The following is a 19,822-nucleotide window of genomic DNA, read 5'->3' as shown; positions in this document are numbered from 1 at the left end:
CACACCCCCCACCAAAATGTAGAAATAATATTAAGTTTGGGATACACAAAAAACCCACAATGGACGATATAAATTAAGTCATGAAGACTGGTATCTTTTTCTAGTTTTTTAAAAATTAAACATTTAATATTTCTATGCAGCAAATATGCAATAGAAAGCTACAACTATGTTAAGTCATACACGGGATTTAAAACTATTCCGTACAAACAGTCGCAAGCAACACAAACTACCTTTTCAAAACAAGACAAGCAACTGTACAAGGAAATAAATATAATCATAGAATATCAGAGTTGGACGGGACCTCAAGAGGGCATCTAGTCCAACCCCATGCTCAAAGCAGGACCAATCCCCAATTTTTGCCCCAGATCCCTAAATGCCCCCCTCAAGGATTGAACTCACAACCCTGGCTTTAGCAGGCCAATGCTCAAACCACTGAGCTAGCCCTCCCTCCTCAAAAAAAGCAATCTTGAATTATTTTTTTAAACAAAAATATTTGCAATGATATTGCAAGAAATATTGTTCTCATATCTCATGAATAAATGTTAAATTTATTGCATAAACAATTTTTGGCAAGGGGCCTGATCTTACAAACACTAACGTGTGAAATTTCCTGCACGTGTATAGTCTAATTTTCTTTCAAATGGGCTCCCCCAGTATGTAAGTGTAGAAAGTTCAATCCCTGAGGGGACCATTTAGGGATCTGGGGCAAAAATTGGGGATTGGTCCTGCTTTGAGCAGGGGGTTGGACTAGATGACCTCCTGAGGTCCCTTCCAACCCTGATATTCTATAATTTGGCCCCCGATTTGCATCCATTGATCTCATCCAATAATAAGAGTAGGGATAAGATTTTGGTTGTAAAATTGTCTTTGTATGCTATCAATCTCTAGAGTTAAAGAGGACGCTCAAGATATACAGATTTAGACAATTTTCCATCAATCCAATTTCCATAGAAAAAGTTTTAGTTCAGGCATTATGTCTTCCAAGTTTCATTATATTTGGCATAAGTATCTGAAGAAGTGAGAGTTGCTAAAAACAACATCTTGTCTTTATTCTTCTCCTAAATTCAAACCTTAAAGTTACAAAGTCCAATCCTACAAACTCCTACTCTTGTTGAACAGCTCTTCCACGGGATTAGTGGCATGCCAGTGTTCAAGATCAGAATTTTAAAAAAAAACCCGAAACAAAAAAAGAAAACAAATTGGAGCTTCAGTAATCTTTACTTCAGGTACTATCATTTGTAATCTATTCTCAGAACAAAACAGTTTACTTCAAACAGGGGCCTCACGGGTCCACAGCAGGAGGATTTTTTAAAATGTCTGTTAAACTACTCATAACATTTTCCACTACTATTGTACATCCTAGATTGTCTGACTATACTGAAAGAAGGACAGGAGACACGTGATATGGTTTTAATCAGGCCATAAATTTATTAGATGTATAAAAGTACACAGTGCAGGTAACTCCATGTTCATTCAATATCTACCTGGGGGGCTTCCACCATCCGCCCCGTTTCCATCCACATTCCTCAGCCAGTCCATTGCTGGGACCTTACCAGCCACCCCCCTCTTGTACGAGGTTAAAGTGGGCTACAAGAAATGGGGGTTGGCTTCCTGCTGTACCATTCATAGGAGTCTCTCCCTCCTCCCATTCCATTCCTTTAACCAACACCTTTTTTAAGTCCTGTACCAAGCCATTTATCTGGTCACTGTATGCCTTCCCAATGGAGTACCTGAACTGAACATCTGCCCCACACTTACATAATGAGTTGCAACGTGTAGCCTCACCCCCTTCACTCCTCACCGTAACAAAGCCTGCCTGGAACTCGCTGTGTGGAAGGCGAAAAAAGATAGCACTCCACCTAAGCCAATCTCGTGGTGATGGAAAAATTCCTTCCCAGCCCCCCCTGCAGAAAGGAGCGACTAGTGTGATGCCCACAGCAGTTCCTGACCAAACCTGGTATTTTGCCACCTCAAGGGGTGGAGGGTGGGTGCTCCCTCACTTGTTCTATGGGAAAAAGGGATTCTCACACCCAGGCTTGCTCCTTTTCAACCCCTCAGTCCTACTAGTCCCAAGGGATAGTCAGCATCACCACACTGACCCACACCCCCTTTTGCACCAGCTTCTGACTTCTCTCTCTCTTCCCCCCGCCCCATAAAACACTGTTCTCTCTCCTTCAGCAAGCCAGACAAAGGCTCTCTGGCTTAAAGGTGTGGTGTGGCCATTTAGCACAGTGAAACATAGCTGAGTCCTATTGGGTTAGCTTTACAGTTAAATTAAAATGAATGTCTGTGGCTATTAAACAAAACTAACTACTTCTTTCTGCACATTTGCATCAAGTTTCTCTGGACTGGAGACATTCTACAATTATCTTTTATTCAAATGTTTTGAAATTAAATATTTTAACATAATATTTTAAGCAGTCAGTTCTGAGATGGGTGCATTTTAATGCACCCATTTTCTTTATGAGGGAGGTGCCCATCATATTAAACATGTACCATGAAATGCTAACTTACTAAAGAATTTCTGATATTTCTGAATGTTTTTCTTTTTTATAGCTGATTCTTTTCTCCAAGCAGTCACCATTGTATCTGACATCGGAGGTTCAAATTCTGCTCGTCTAATTTACACAAATACTCCCAGTGAATTCAAAGGAACTATCTTGCACAAGAGAGGTGAACAGGGACCTGACCAGAACAGGTACCTGCCCAGAACAGATTACAGAAAAAGTTAAACCAGTTCAGTGAAGCTGCATCTGACTGAATGTGAAGGAGTATGGACCCTCCATATCCAACTGTTGGGGGGTTTGAAAACCCCAGGCAACGACCCCACAGAAGTGAATGGAACCATTTGTGTGAACACAGATCACAAGCAAGTAACCATTTACAGCTCTAACCAGTTGAAGAAATAAGCATTTCTGAGGTCTAGTGAAAAACAGCTAATTTGGCATACATTTTGAACTTGTGAAAAAATATTTGACCATTGAATACATTTAATATTTAAGGTCTGAATTTGAGAAAGAGCAACAAATAATATCTGCAAAGTATATTTAAACTGCTAGACAACTTATGATAAATTTGTAAAAAATCACCCATTAACTTTCTAAGTAATTAAATCAAGTTACTGCCAGTCTAGTAATATTTGATAAGACTACAGTGCTGCATATCCCAGTTCGGGTAGAATCCTTCACCAGATATTCACATCTTATCCTTAAACTCTCCTAGCTCCTAAAGAATAGTTCTTTAAAAGTAACGAGCCTGATCCTACAATCCCTTATATATTATATATATAACCCATAACCCAGGGTAGATTTTCCACTGCCTACCCCAAGGATTCAGCTTACTCTGCTGAATCCTGCCACCTTCAACCACCAAAAAGGGGGCAGATTGCAGATCATGGTCCATTTTTAGTACCTTCTAAGGACTTCATGTCTCCCACCCCCCGGAATCCACCAGCAAAATCCCACATCTCTTACTTTCTTGTTGCCGGCCCTTTGGCTTTTATTTGCACTGAACTTCAGCAGCAAGTTGTGATGAAACAAACAAACATTCACACAACTCCTAATATAAACCCTAAATCCTATACCTATTTAACTTAGCTGTGTCTCCATGTTGCTATTACGAAGATTTTAAATAAAAAATAAAAATAAAGCAACTAGGTCCCAGCCAATTTGGTGCCAATGGGAAAAATTCCTTTCTGACCTCTCAACAGGCAATTAGTCAGACCTACAGCAACCTGAAAATACAGTTCCTATACCATATAACTACAGGGAGGGAGTGTAAGGTTCATCTAAAAATGAAGAAAAAGGTCTTAAAAATCCCTGCCCAAGGGTTTAAACAAATGAATGTGAGAGGAAAGAGTCAATCAGCTCCCACCTGTGGCTGGCCCTTGGCAATGGGACATTCAAGGGGAAGAGGGTCCTATGCATGTGTACACTCCCTGTTTATCCTAAAGCTGTTCAGCAGCTTGCAGATCCAATCAAGTTTCGCATCTGTTAAATCAGTGGGTGGCAACTGGACTGTCCTACAATTCACGATAACTGCTCGTGTTACTATTAACTTAAAAAAAGAAAAAAAAAACAACTGCAGAAAATCCATTCCTATGAACATTTTAACAGTTTCTTTAGAGTTAGGGTTTTCAAAGGGAGAAGTAGCCTTTTCAGAACTCAGGTAGTAATGATACTTTACCATTCATAGCCTAATAAAATTTGATACTTAAATACAGATCATTAGTATAACTGACATAAAAGAGTTTGCTCCAAATAAATATGAAGTATGCTGAAAAAGATCTGTTAAAGTGCTTATTTTTTTTACTACATTACAAATAGATAAAAACACTTCTATCCTCTGATGTTTAGAGAATTAGCTGATGGCATCCATAGAAAAATCCCTTTGCCATCGTTTTCAAGTCCCTCGTTTGCCACACCACATCAAACCTCTTCATAACAGAGTTAAAATATCTTGCTTCAAAAATAGATATTTATATAAAAACACCTGGAAGATATTAAGCTTCTGCCACTACTGCACTAAAGCGAGGGTTGACCTACACAGCTAATATTAAATTTCAAAAATTAAATACATATCCATACTGTATGCAGCCTAGCTGGAATTCTCTTGATTAAACATCCTAATTAATTTGGCTATGGTGTGTTTTATATTATAATTTAGCTCTTATTCATGAGGTCCGTTTATTCAGTCCACTGAATTTAATAACTGTACCGTATTTAAATATATTGTTAAAAGTTCTAATATTACATATCGTGCCATAAGGAACTATTTGGCTACTTCATGAAACAAAGCATCATTTTGAACTTTGTTTTTGAAGTGCTTAAATGGCTCTCAGAAGTGAATATCCATCTTTATTATTCTTTTAATAAAACTATCTATTCTGTGCTAAGTGTTTGTATTCAAATTTTCTTGTGCTTTAAGACATTTTTCTCTGTAATGTATTTTGATGGTTGCATTAATTAGCCCACTCTTTTTTATGCAATTTATTGCTTTCAAGCTTCAAATAAACAAAATCTATTAACACAAATGCATTTCCAGTTCATACTCTACATAGATAGATCACTAAACATTAATGGCAGACTATAATTAAATAGGTGAAAGATCCATAGAACGGCAGCATAAGCATGAACATCTCCATTCAGGATTGTTCTTCCCTCATGGCCCAATCCTGTAAGGAGCTGAGCATCCTTAACTCCCACTGACTTCACCGAGACCTTAGGATACTAAACATCTTGTAAGAGGTATGCAGCACCTCACATCATTAAGCTCTCAAATATTTATTGAAATCACAGCATTATACAATTTACCTGAGATACGGATGGGGGTGGGGGGGAAATCAAGTTTTTCTGCAGTTCTGTACCAAGGTGCATACTTAGCAAAACAACATTGTGTGACCACTATTCATTTAAAGATCATTCCTCCTCTGTCAACTGTTTATGTAAAAAACCAAATTATTTCATTTGAACATTATACAACTATAAATGTTATGGGTTTGCTGCCATTAAACTGTAACAAAATAAAAGGGAAAAAGCTGTAAAAGGTAAATTCCATATAATCTTTTGCCCCCAATTAAGTGATCGGTACAACATGTTAAATCATGCTCAAAATAAAACACATGAAGACTATATTGCTCAAGGGTCCCACTGGCCAAAGTCTTGATTTGCTAACTAATTATGGATGAAAGGAAATCAAAGCTGAAGTCTCACCTGAATGTCTACCAATATGACTTGTCAAATTCAAGCTATAACCTTTCAGTATTCCTGAAAAAACTGTGGACAATCATATGTGCAGAAGTAGCGGACCTGAAGTTCCACTGTTGCAAAAGATCTTATCAATTTACTGGTCTTACGAAATATGGGATAGCAGTAAAATACCCACAACGTGCTTGACTGCTGACTGAATAATAGAACTCCAATGATTTTTCCTCTCCATCCCCCCCCCACTATTACAGAATCATATGACTGCTCAGTCACTATGTCATCACAGAACAAAGAAGATGAACCATAATCAAACCTTTTCCTAGCTACAACTGCATGATTCAGACCAGACCACTGGCACGCAAATCAGAAACATCTCCTGAGAGGGGATAAGGAAGACACTGAAAGCTTTATAATTTCAACGGTATGAATGAGGACAGACTTTTACAAGAAAAATTGAACATTATTTTCTGCTTTGTCAGGTTTTTTAAATGCAAAATTAAGGATACCATTGGAGCAATAAGGCTCAGACCATCAGCATCCACTCAAATAAATAATACATTTTATGAATGGAAAGAATTATTTATATTTTGCTGAAGAGGAAAGAAAGGGCTAATTTAGTAAAGTTAAAATTTATTAACGGCAAATGTCTCATTCTGAGAGACCCTGGCCCTGTTCCACAACTAGTTTAAATCACCACACATCCATCGAAGTCAATGGAGGTACGCTGGATTACAACAGATGAGGATCCAGCGCACTCCTAGCTTCAGTTGTTATTAAAGAATTAGCCATAAAAAGAGTAATCCTGTTGGCACTTTTCCTCTTAGTTATTAAAACATGTATAATACGACCAGTAAATTTGATCACAAATTACTGTCTATAAACTATCAGTTTGCTAAGAAAATGTTTATTTTTCAGAGAATAAACTGTGTTTATTAATCTACCAATGGTTACCTATAGGTATTAATATTTACTTCATGTTCTGATGAGAGATTTTTATTACATTCTATTCTGTAGATAAGTGAAATAAATTACTTATGATGCTTTTTGGTATTAAGGAAATGCTGTTGCTCCTAGTAATTAGTATTAATGACCTGCCCCCCATTATTTAGATTATAATTTTTTGGCCAAGGTCCTATACATTTTATTTATGAAGCACCACACATCTCTCTGATATAATGTAACTTAATAAAATAGTCAATGGCAAATACTCTGTTGAGTTCAACAGCAGTGGAAGGGCCTATACCTGTATGACAGCCAAAGTACTATACACTGTTTGCTAATCTGAATGACCATCTATTAGCACCAATGATTTCTTAGATGACTGTACTTTAAAAATGTTCACCTACCCTTTGACCCGAAACAAATTAAGTCAAATGCAAAACTCACCTCAGAACTCTATATTTTAGGGAACTTTTTATCCTTCACTGAGTTGGTTTATAGTGAATAATGTGCTGTTTACACTGTTCAATTTCTTTTAAAGACTCTGAAATGTGGTTGTCTATTGTGTTCTCTCTCTCAAGAGAAGAAAATCCATATTTTAAATCTATGCTTCACCAATTACAGCACCGGGAATAGTTTTCTTAAACTATCAGAAATTGTAAAATCTCAAATGAAGAAATAGAACACATTGGACCCCAGTCTACTGTGATTTTACTGTTATTTAAAAATCAAAATCAAAATGCTTCATGCTGACAGAAAGTAATGCAGCACAAACCGCAAACTGACTTCGCTACCACATTTTACAGTATCAATAGACAATTGATGGTTTATACTACTGTTAGTATTCATTTTTAGGATTGTTATTTCCATAGGTTATTGATTTACTATAGGGACAATTATTTCACCTGTAAAGCTGTAACGCAAAATATTAATACAAGATGCTACATTAGATTTCTGTAACTTGGATGTGAAAACTTAGTAAGAATAAAACTTCAATTAAAAATTCTAACTAGACATTTAATAAAAAATAGTCTACTTTCCACTCAATGGGCACATAAGATATGAATGTTAAAAAGAGTCACATGTCTGCCTCAAAGTCGAATAAACCCCTAAAAAATAAATAATAATCAGTTAATTCATTTAAAGTAACAGAAGTACTAAAAAGTTGAAAACATTCCATTGGAAATAAACGAGATGTAAAAAGTAGGTATAGAGATTAAATACTAAATTTGTGCCAATGAAATCTGATTCGCCAAAAGGGGATACTTTGCATAAAGTCACACAGAAACTTGAAAATGCAGCAATTATGCACATTTACACCCAGCCCAATTTAAAAAAAAAAAAAAAAAAACACCACGAACAATACCACCTTCATATGAATCATGCATTGAAGATCTGACTATCTGTTCCTTCTCTATGGAGAGTTGGTTATACTGATTTAGAACAGCATGTATGTCATTAGAAGAAAGTATTCTCTTTCTTTAGATTAGAGGAATATTTTAAACAGCATAAAAATAAAGCTGGCAGATAGTTTTCTGCAAAATAATGTAGTAATTGCAATAATCTTTAAAGCAAAAACAAATTCAAGAAATATACTAGTTACAGCAGACTGATAAATGAAAAAAGATTTCTCACTTTAAAATGTTTCAGCACATTATCTTTTGATGTCTTTTTAATGATTGCAAAAAAAAATTTTTAAAGGTTGATCAAAAAAATGTCCTAAACAGATAGTTTCTTTTCTGAAATTGAAAATAGTTTTTTAAAAAACAGATTTGATATGCATGCATGAATGCCAGATTAGAATGGACACTAACTGCATTGAAGTAGCCATTACAATCTATCATACACAAGTAATTTACAATAAAGAATTTGCACAATAGATATAGCCAGCCAGATTTAGACCCCACCTAGTCCTACTGATTTCAGTGGGTTTGCAAGAGATATTAACTTAGCACTGGAAAATGTTGAGCCCAATTCAGTGTCCTGGATATAATTTAATGGTTGGTTTTGTCTGGATTCATGACGATTAACTTTCAGACATACACACACACACACAAAGTTTATATTAATGAAAGCCAAAATTCAAAGTAAGATTGCCAGTTGATCTTTAACTTGTCTGTTGAGTTTCAGTGTTATAATATACATAGATGTACACCCTGTTCCTAGACACATGACATATCTTGACACAACAAAGGAAGTTAGACAGAGTTTCAATCTTCACTATGAATTTTCTATCTTGTATCAGTTAAAGATGTTATTTTATATCATTTTTATGTGAATAATATTTTATTCCAAACTTGCACTGGAAAAAAAAAATGTATGTATGCATGCAATGCAGACAGACATCAGTCTGGAAAGAGACTCTAAAGGTTATTATTGCAAGTGTTATTATTCTGTACTCTGGAACTTGTTGAAAAAGATTATTCCCTTTGTAAGAGAGTTCTGGACTTCTGTTACGGCTATTTCAGCTACAGGTTAAGATGAACACGTACAGTAAGATAACATGTAAAAGAATGCATGGTTCTTCCACAAACACCACCAGCCTTTCTGTAGTTGTGTTTAATATTTAACTATGTAATTGGGCAAACATTTCATAATTTCTGTATCTTGTGTTCTTGTGATTAGGCAAAACTAACTCTGAAAACACTTATATTCAATAGTTTAATTGTAACACACCCAGAATTATCTAAACTTTGTCTAAAGTAAAAATCTATCAGCCATGTATTTAGTGTCAATAGTGTGACAGAGATTAAAACCACTGAATAGACCATACATGAATGAAAGCAACACCAAACTAAAGACCTGGCACAACTCATTGGGGTTTTTGTTTGTTGTTTTTTAAGGACCCTCTATTTCTTTGCTTTATTTCATACCACATTGTTTTAATCTTGTCATCCTGATTTGAGTTCTATTGAACTACATATATGTGTGTGTCACACTCAGCAGTAAAACGCAAACATGTACTTTTGGTCTATAACAAAATGCTGATGAAGACAAGGTAGAAGATATAAAGACAGAACAAAACATGCAGATATCACAGCAGGCATGAGAACATCTACTATCCTTACTCTTTTTAGAAAAGGATAAAGAATTACTTCCCCATGCACTACCTTTCATTACCTGGGTTATATCGAACACCTCAAACAGTAAAGTTATATCACACAGCAGTAGGTTTACATATTGTACACAAAGACCATTCCCATTATTTATGATTTGGGAAGTTAAAATATTTATGCCTTTCTAGAAGAACAAGTTATTCTTCAAAATAATGTTCAAGACACGCAGTATCATAGTAAAGTATTATTTACAAATAATTTCTTATCATTCCAGATTTAAAGGAAATACATGACTTTGTACCTAGGCAGCAGTTTAAAAACAACATTCAAAGATGCATGAATTAATTGTTCGTAAAACAGCCTCATTTTCTCTAACTCTTCTATAAAGCTTCAATCAGGCCACAGAAAGGGCATCCGAGTAGTGTGACCCAATAGTCTGAAACTCTTAGAAGCCATAACACTTGTTTTGAAACAAATGACTTCTCAAGCTGGAGCAGTCCTGCTATCAATCACCAACAAGTTAATTCTACATAATAAGGCCGGTTTGGATGCAGACTGATACATTGTGAAACGCTGTATCTAAAATTGATTAGAACAGCACTCAAAATGAATGCAGCCCTCCAAATCACTTCTTTGCTCAGAAACATTAATCTCAATTATAAGGAGAGCTTCATAATGGTAATGCTTGGTATGAAAAAAAAGTATTAAATAAATCAAGGTTTATAAGACATAGCAATTAATCAGTTTTAGAACTAAAAAAAAGGAAAGCTTTTTAAAGTGCACATTTCTACTGTAAAGCCTTTGTAACTTCCAAAACTTTAAAGATTTATTTTTCAAAAACTGTGTAATTGACAATGTAGAACCCATCTTAACTATGGGCTTTTAAATAAAAGGTTACTGAAAACTGGAAACCTTCATACATTAACACTACATTTTAATATGATACAGTTCATTGATCCTATATTTGTGCAACTTGTCACTCATACTGAAAGTAAAGACAAGTGCCATAAAAGAACTCCCTAAGTTCAATGAGTTATTTGGGGAAGGGAGAAATTTCTTGCACCCAACCAAAGTCTTCATGATAATACAGTAGAATCCTATTTGATAAACAGGGTTCAATTGAATAAACTAGCAGAAAGACTAATTGCAGTGGGCTAAAATGGCAAATTCGCAATCCATATCTGTTAAAATAGCAAAGTGGTTAGAAGAGTTCACATACAAGAAAACAGGTAGTAAAGTAATAAAGTAAAATAAGCTTCTAAAATAGAATTAGGAATACCATATATTTTCTGTGCTCAGATTTAACATGTCTATTTCATGCATACAGTAGTTCAAACATGGTCTTTGTCAAACTGATCAAGCAAAATACAATATATTTGTGCATAACAAGATATCTCAAGAGAAAAGTATTTGGAAGAGATTTTCCTTCAGATTTTTTTCATTCCTACAGTATGTTTAAATAGGGATATGTATTTTCTACAAGTTAGAATTTTATATGTCAGCATTAACTTCAGTAAATTCAATCTCACGTTAGAATACAAGATACTTCTGTCCCAAAGTTTTACTATAAATTATTTGCATTTTCTTTCAGGTCTACATAGCACAATGCAGTTTTGTATACATGGTCTGATCCCACAAGGTGCTGAGCGCTCACAGTTCCTACTGGGCCTAATGCAAAGTCCATGGAAGTCAATGGGAGTTTTTTCCTTCACTTTCATGGGTTTTGGATAAGGCTCATTGATTTCAATGCAGTTGACAGTGCTCAGCACCTTACAGAACTGGAACTATAGTTTGTTAGCTGTTATATTTCTAGGAGAAGACAATGTAATGAACTTCAACTTTGCCAAAATTTCATTTTCTAATATTTGTATGGTTTATCTCCAATAAAAATTGTTTATTTGCACATTGATTTGTATCTTTAAATCCATTTTCTTTTGGTATATCCTACCGGCTTGGCTGTTTGTGTATAGGATAATTACTCCTCAATCAAAAGGGGTTTAACTGAAGTACCAGTTTTAACTTACTAACCGGATTATGAATGTTGCTCTGGAGTTTTCCCCTTCCCACTAAATTTTAAACAAAAAGGATTTATTTTTGATGGAAAAACTATTTGACCATCCTATATCTTTCAGTTTTTACATATGTAAAATTAGCTCACATATATATATATATATATATATATATATATATATAAATTTATAAATATTATAAATATGCACACACACAGTAGCCTGTCTTCTAGTTTATGAGACTAAATAAGTAGTGTAACAAGTCCATAGTGACCAAAAAAAAAAAAAAAAAGGGAACCCATACAGCAGTGTAATATAACACAATTTGAAAAATAATGTTCTAGACAACTTTAACATTTTTATTTTATATAATCAACAGTCCATTCTAAGGTCTAAGAGTGTATATTTTTTCCTGTTTTGTATTTACATACAATTACATTTTGGTATAGAACATATGTATAGAAATTCTTCCACAATCGTCTTAAATGTGCATTTATTTGTAATCCTGAATATCAGTTTTTTGTTCAGTTTTGTTTGTGTGGGTTTTTTTTGTTTTTAGGGGGAATTATAGTTGTGTTTATTGTATTTTTCTTCAAGGAACATGCACGTAATATAATTTGCCGTTTTAAGTTCATTAGTTATCTTATAGAGGTATCATGTTTACATTTAAATTTGTGCTTTGAAACTCGATACTGGAATTTACCTATGCATAGAATTTTTTTAAACTGTTAAATATAGTTAAGGCAAAACATACTGGATATCATACAAAGAAGGATAACAATTTGTAAAGTTAAAGAATTTCTAATGTCAAACAGGTTTATCACATTTAGTGAGTACAGATGCAGATAATTTCACTATTCTCACACTAAAAATGGTTTTGAATCTAAATATAAACAAATTTGAAAGAACCTTGAACTGCAGAAGACCACAGAGTAATGACTGATATTAGAACTTAAGATTGTAGGTCCACATACAGGCTATTTTTTGTGTATTTTAATATGGTAAATTACTTGGTTAAAGTGAAGTTTACAATATAAAACTTTTTAGCACACAAACCACAGACATTGACACGATTGACCATATCAAGCACAGTATTCTTCTAAGAAAGAAAACAAAAATACAGGAAGTTTAAATAATATCATTAGATCAAAACAAACAAAATGCCAGCAACTTGGAATCTGTTTCAGTCACTACATATTAACGCTACTTATTCTACATTTTCTTTGCAATTTACTGAACACAAGTAAAAAGAATATTCCTGCCTGTTCTCTTTTCTTTCTTCTTTAAAGTACAGAAAGAACAGGGAAAACCTGAACATATTTCTATTTCCAGAGTGTACAGACCACCCAATGGGGTCTGCCACTGCCTACAATCGTTTGACAAATACATTGTCAGAAGATAAGAAATATAGTGCTATGAATAAAGACAATCTTAAGCATACAGATCACAGATAACATGAACCATGTTAAAATCTACCACAAGTCAAATCAGGGCAACCTTTTACACTTCTTCAACTTCCATTACTCTTACAAAATAAAAGTCTGGACACTTTCATTTATCTTCCAAGTGTAATGAAGTGACGTGAGAAAATAAATGAAACTGCTGTGGTAGCAGATCTCTCTGCACTAGATCTACACTAGAATGCAATAACGTGCAAGCCCGCACCTTTGCTAGCCTACGAAGTGTATGTTTGGGATAAGTAGTGTGTGTACGCTTACTCACTGCATCGTTTCAGCAAGGACTGCGAGACCCACGTTTGGGAACAGCAGCACCACGCAAGCGGAGAGCATCGCCAGCAGGGAGAAGCACAGAACTCGGATGAGCTCTTTCTACAAAAACTCCGCTCCTTTGCTCGGCGCGTTTTCCTCCTCTCCTGGTCCCCGTGTCCGTCCCCTCCTCACGGCGGGGTATTTAGCGGGGAACCAAACAGCAGCTGCCAGCAGCCCAAGTTCCCCTCAGAGGAGGGGATGCTGGAGACGGGGGCAGGAGAGAGGAAATAGTGTTGGGGGGAGGGGGGAGAGCCTGCCACACACTCCCAGCAGACCGGCTCACTCCGCTTGCAGCCTCCCGGAGGGGAAGGACACAAGTCCCGATTTAAGCAAGTCTCTCCGACTCCCCGGGCTCCTGGCACCCTCCTCCGCTCGCAGCGGCAGCGCCACCCCGCTAGCTCCCCCACAGCCACACGCCAGCCGGCCAGTAGGACCAGCACGGAGAGCAGCGCTCCACTTACCCAGGGCTGCCAAGCTCGCTCCGGCTCTTCTCCTCCTGCTCTCAGTATCCCAGCAGCGGCGCCAGGGAAAGCACCACGCACCCAGCGCTTGGCCAAAAGCGGGGGGGGAGGGGAAAGCGGAAAAGAAAGGAAAAGAGTTACAAGTTCCTTCCCCTGCCCGCCGCTGCACCCTGCCAGGGGCTGGGGCAGCCGGGGGGGGGGGGGGGGATGGGGCGGGAGGAGAAATGCACCGCGCCCAGGAGTTCACTTTCTCCCTCTCCCCCGCCTCCCCCAGGCCCCTCTGGCTCGGTCCTCCCCTGGCTGACAGGGCGCGCGGGGACGAGTTGCTTTCCGCTCTCGGGAGCGGCTCCGGAGAGGGGGAGGAAGCTACAATAACGTGCCCGGGACCAGCAGCCACCGCCGCCGGGAGGACGTAATTGTGCACTAACACCGGGAACCCCGAAGGGAGACTTGGCTCAGCAGCAGCTCCAGCCCCTGCCAGGCAGCCGCACACGCGAGAGGAGCCTACCATGCGCCGCCCCAGCGCAGCGCAGGGGGAGGGGGCGAGATCCGCTCCCCAGCGCAGGGCGACGGGGACCCGCCTGAGCATTTATAATCCCCAGCGCCTCCGCTCCAGCGCCCGCCGAGTGGACGGTGGCTCCCCTCTGCTCCCCTTTCCGCAAAGATGTCCCCTTGGCTGCGTTTTCCTGCCAGCTGGGATTTGCTGGACTGAACCACCTTTGCCTTCTTCCCCGCTTCTCCCCGCCGCTGCCGCCTGCCTTGGTTAATGTAAAATACCGAGGCTCCCATGCTGTGACCAATCAGTACATCTACTACTAGTGCAATGATTTAGGGGTCATCCATGAATAACACTTCACGCTGATGAATGGCTCTTTGCAGCTTTCTGCCCTGATGAGGGTGTCTGCACGCTACTGATTGCAAACACTAATGAACTTACAGCCTCATGATATATTCTCTCCGACCAGCGCCAGGAGAGCGGGTTTTTATTGGGGGCAAGGGGGCTGGTTGATTGATTTTTCCATGGGGAGGGTGATAATGGTGATAAATAACTCCATTTTTACCCCAGTGCATGCACGTCATCAATGTACTCAAAACCTCTGATAGTCTTAGAAAATACTTTTCTTGCTGTTTCAGAGGTTGGGCATATTAGGTCAGCTGAGTCCCTAGATAAGGTGGGAGCGAGCAAGAGACTGTCTTGGAAGATTGATGCGGAAGCAGAGGGGTATAATTAAGGCTTCACAAACCCAGCAGCCGGACCCCATTTAAAATAGCTCATGAGAGTGACCTGCGATGTTTATGAACAACCCGTTGTCTGACGCGTACATCTTGTGATAAGCCTGAAGTCTTTGTACCCATAAGTAAAACACTCTCCTACATATTTTAGCTGTGCGATAGTACAGCTGAAGTATTTGCTCTGTGGCCTTACTTGAAGATTGTTCGAAAGTAGGCTAGACTTAGAACAATATCAACAAAGGCCAACACTGAGAGACACCTGATTGTAATTTATGAGGTTTCCTTTTAAAATAAATTTCCCCCCTAACCATACATACACGTACACATACACAGGCATAGAGAGACTTCTGTTTATTTTTCTTCCTCCTTCTCTCACTCTCCTTTTCCAGCAATCTCCCCCGCCCCAACCGGCACAAAAAGTAGATAGCAGTCGGAGTCAGTAGTGGACTGTATACAAAGTATCCACCTGTAACACAGTCATTAATGCATTATAACATTAATCTTCACATTCATATTCCTGGATATCCTGGCCCTGGCCCTCCTCTAAAACAGAGAAATAACCATAATTCCTCTTTTTACGTCTTTCATTTTAGGCTTAAAGAAGTTCTACACACCAACTATGAACGTTCACTAATGTTCTTGAAATTAGCAGTGTTTTAAACATTTAGCTGCCGGAGCTATCTGCCACGGTATGCTGATATTCCAGTCTCAGATATATTCATCACCTTTCCGACTCAATAATGGAAACACCCCTATATTATCCAAAAAGTTTCTTAGTAAATTCCCAAGGTATGCAATTACTTGGAAATACCATGTAATCGAGGAAATTATATTACAGATGTTATTGACAAGCATGGTTAGTGTTACCTATGATCCACTCAACAATTCTTTCTTTTCTATGGTGTTTTACCCATTTGTCTCCTATTGCTCTTAACGAGCATTTATACTGTGGAGGGTTCAATCTGGGAAGCAATGCATCTGGACATCTAAACTGATTCCTGAGTGATGTACGAGCAACGAGAGCCACATGTGTAAATTACAGTGTGTACCTCATAAAAGAACAATCATCCTGCATTATCAAACATTTTTACAGCATGTATAATAGACAATCGTAATTATAATATTTAATCTATAGGAAATACTGTGGCTATTTTATAATATAAACAACTTATTTTCGCTACAAAGTTGAAATATTACAGACTAATTGTTTCTAAATCCCTACACATAGTTTAGATTACGTTTCTGAAGACGCTAAAAATAAACCAGTGGGACAGAAATGTATACTGTCCTGGCTCCGGTGGTGCTACTTAAATGATGGGGATTTCGGTTCAAAAAGCAGGAAGTATAAATACATCTCAAGAAACAGTTGAAAGTTTTCTTTACACCACACCTAGATTTGCTCATTTTAACACTTATAATAAAATGAAGTATACAGACAAAGATAGAGTTGTATACAGTATTAACTTGCTTTGCGATTAAAATCTGCTACTCACATTCTGAGCTCCTATTAGGAAACCAATCAAAATGTGAAAATGTTGATTATATTACATTAACTTTATATCAAAATATATTTAGCTAGATAAACGTGAATATTCTTGACTTGATACCAGACATCATAAATACATCTATGTAGTATAAACAACAGCAATGACTGTTAAATTTAAAAACAACTTTTACAGCGAGGGCTTTGGTATAATTTTTCTTTTTGACTTATATTGTTCTAATGTTAAATGAAAAATGCGATGTTAACAAGCTGTCAATATTCAAAATGCTTTCTTAAGGGTGATAAGGCATTTGCTCTAATTTAGCCAAATCTCATGATATACCAAGATGAACTTTCTGTCATCTCCAAACACAGTGAATTAAGATTTTCCTGCGTTATATACAGAGATTATAAACCTTCCTCCTCATTCAAAGCTCAATAGGATGAACTACTGTCAAATGCTTGTCTGCATTTCTGAAGTCCATAGTACATTATTTTTAGTACTCTAACTTTACTGAGGTAGTATGATTAGGCTTACAAAGTTTAATTACATTTCAGCCTTCAGAGTTTAAACTAATTTAAAAAGTGTAAAGTCACACTTGTTTTAAATCTCTGTAGGCTTGTATCTTTCTAAAGACTGTCATTAAATGTGGCTAAACTTGCTAAAAATCACCATCTAGACTTTAAAAAAAATGTAACAGAAGCAGCAGCTTCACGGTTTTAGGATGCTAATAAGCTCGTATTTTGTAGCGCCAGAACAAAAGAATATGCATTCCTTATATGAATTAAATAGAGAGACTTTTTTATGTGACGATCAGTAAATCTTGCTTTCTCCTCTGAGTCTAGGTGTTACTGAAGGAAGAGAGCAGAATGTACTCTCACTCAAGACATACTGGCTCCTGCACTAATTACCAATAAAACGAGAAGATGAGGTAAATTCAAGATGTCGTTATGTACTTCCCAAACTTGTTAAGTTCCTCTAATGTGTTCTTTTGGAGGTGTACGTTATCACAGTCTTTATGTACTGGATAATGGCACAGTGCTTGGAAACGCTTGCTGTCTCTAAGACTATACACCCTTTGCAGGATATGCAAGTGTCTGAATAGAACATATCGCAAACCCCCTTCGCTGTCAAATACCACTGAAATGCAGCTTATACCGGAGGAAATTGATTCCAACTACCAATTTTGCTTTTGGGGTAAGCATCAAAATGTGGTTTAGGACAGTTAGATAAGAGATTGCCTATATGGGATCTCAATAGCTAGCGTTGTGCATTACTGTGGATAAGGATAAAGCATTAAAAAAAAAAAATGCTTGTTTCGGCTGCTCAATCTTGTTAGCTGACCATAATGTGACAGTTACTATTCCCATTTGTTCTTTCGTACAATTAGCTTCATGGTTTTTGTCCCTGTACAGGATCAGAGAGGGACTGACTTAACAGCTACTTAGTATTTCCGTTCGAAAACACAGCAGAGTTGTCTCATTTCTCCTGTGCATGTTTTACACGCATGTCAGAGCATTCCTGTAGGTCATCGGGGTCTCAGGTTTCACAAAGGCTCTAAGAAGATAACCTCTGGACTTCATAATTGTACTTTACTGTTATTACATTTGTCCAAGCACATTGTAGAAACGAGTATTTGTGGCTCTGCCTAACTTAATTGGGTATAGGTGTACACTGTGACTAACCCTAGCGAGCCTTGCAGCTGGAAAGCTCTCTGTGTGTGTGAAGGTGTTGAAGCAAACTGTCCTGGGGGATGCACGCATGAATCTGAACAAAACACATGTTTGGACTAAATCTAAGATTCAAAACCAAACCACGATAAATGGATAACTCTTATAACTAAATTAGTAAATATCACATACCTCCTTCTTTGGGTAGAAGAAAACTTCCTGAAAATCATATGGACTGGACAGCTAACAGTCCCGGAGGGAATCCAAATTTTAGTAATTTGTCAATATTAAATTAAAAGCACTGTGCAAGTATTAGTTAGTATGGAGATGTGGGGGGTGGGGGGAGAATAAGCTAAAAGCTAAAACACCCACAGGAACATCTCAGATATTTCTATTAGCATGTTTTACTGCCAGAAATAAGTCATGACATTTATTTTCCTCTGCTGTTAAATTGTGGTAAAATTGTAAAACAAATATTCTAATCTGATCACTGACAAAGCCATAAAATTAAATGGCTGTCTGCAGAGAGAAATATGTCTTAATTACCTTAATTAAGGCAAGATAGGACCCTACATACATTCATTTTGGAGCCACCTAATGTACGGATTATAACACAAATCAGCCTTTAAATGCGGGTCATGCTTTTCTATTACCTTAGTTTGTAGATAAACCACTGCTATAGTGAGGTTGAGCTCTAGTGAAAATGATGTTTTCACTGAACATTACTGCTGACCCTCCTTACTGTATTCTCAAAGAAGAGCCCAAAACAGTCTGCATATAATTTGGAATACAAAAAATGACTTTCCCATATTGTTACTAGGTCACTTCCAGATATTGATTGAGGTAATTTTATGGCTTTATAAACAACCACATAATCATTTCCCAATCATAATTAGTAGCCATCACAAAGAGCCTTTATAGTCTTCCTTGTGCATTAGTTACACAATTCTGTGAGAAATTTAAGGGGGATGCTGACTGATACAACAGTCTTCCAGAACATGAGGTACTATCAGATAACTACTCTCAATCCCTATTGAGAAGAATGTATATAGTTTTTAGAGTCAGAAGTCAATATACAGATCTCTTATAGAACTATTCAGTTTCCCATAACATACATCAAATTTATGCAGAATTTATGATTATCTATTGTTTTTCCCCGCAGAAAGATTAACTTCTGTTATAAATAAGGCGCATACCCATGAAGTTCTTTAAGTTTCTTGATGGTGTTTCCCCTTCTTTGATTGGAACATGTTTGAAAAAAAATCTAATGATCATTACAACAATCCCACTATTAACTGTTCAAACACAGCTTAATTTCACAGGAAAATATATTTTAAAAAGTTTTAAGGTAATGGAGAAAAGCAATAAGGAAACCAAAGTTTTCTCAATAAAACATAAAAAGAAAAGGAGTACTTGTGGCAGTTTAGAGACTAACAAATTTGAGCATAGCTTATGCTCAAATAAATTTGCTAATCTTTAAGGTGCCACAAGTACTC

The 19,822-nt window shown here is 37.2% G+C and overlaps 1 protein-coding gene across 2 annotated transcripts in view; it reads right to left on the bottom strand.

Moving 5' to 3' along the window:
- Positions 1-19,822, bottom strand: part of TENM3 (teneurin transmembrane protein 3) — a 2,200,211-nt gene that overhangs the window by 620,115 nt on the left and 1,560,274 nt on the right. Inside the window, exon 1 of one of the 2 annotated variants that reach the window (XM_037897578.2) lies at positions 13,940-14,213. The exons of the other annotated variant lie outside the window; for it this stretch is intronic. The gene's annotated coding sequence lies outside the window, so the exon portion shown is untranslated. Of the gene's footprint in view, positions 1-13,939; positions 14,214-19,822 lie in introns of those variants that run through there. 2 annotated transcript variants of the gene reach the window in all.

The sequence above is a fragment of the Chelonia mydas genome, chromosome 4 (assembly GCF_015237465.2).
Source record: "Chelonia mydas isolate rCheMyd1 chromosome 4, rCheMyd1.pri.v2, whole genome shotgun sequence".
NCBI lineage: Eukaryota > Metazoa > Chordata > Testudines > Cheloniidae > Chelonia > Chelonia mydas.
Note: the sequence above shows the minus strand (reverse complement) of the source record. Positions and strands in the feature narration are given on the sequence as shown.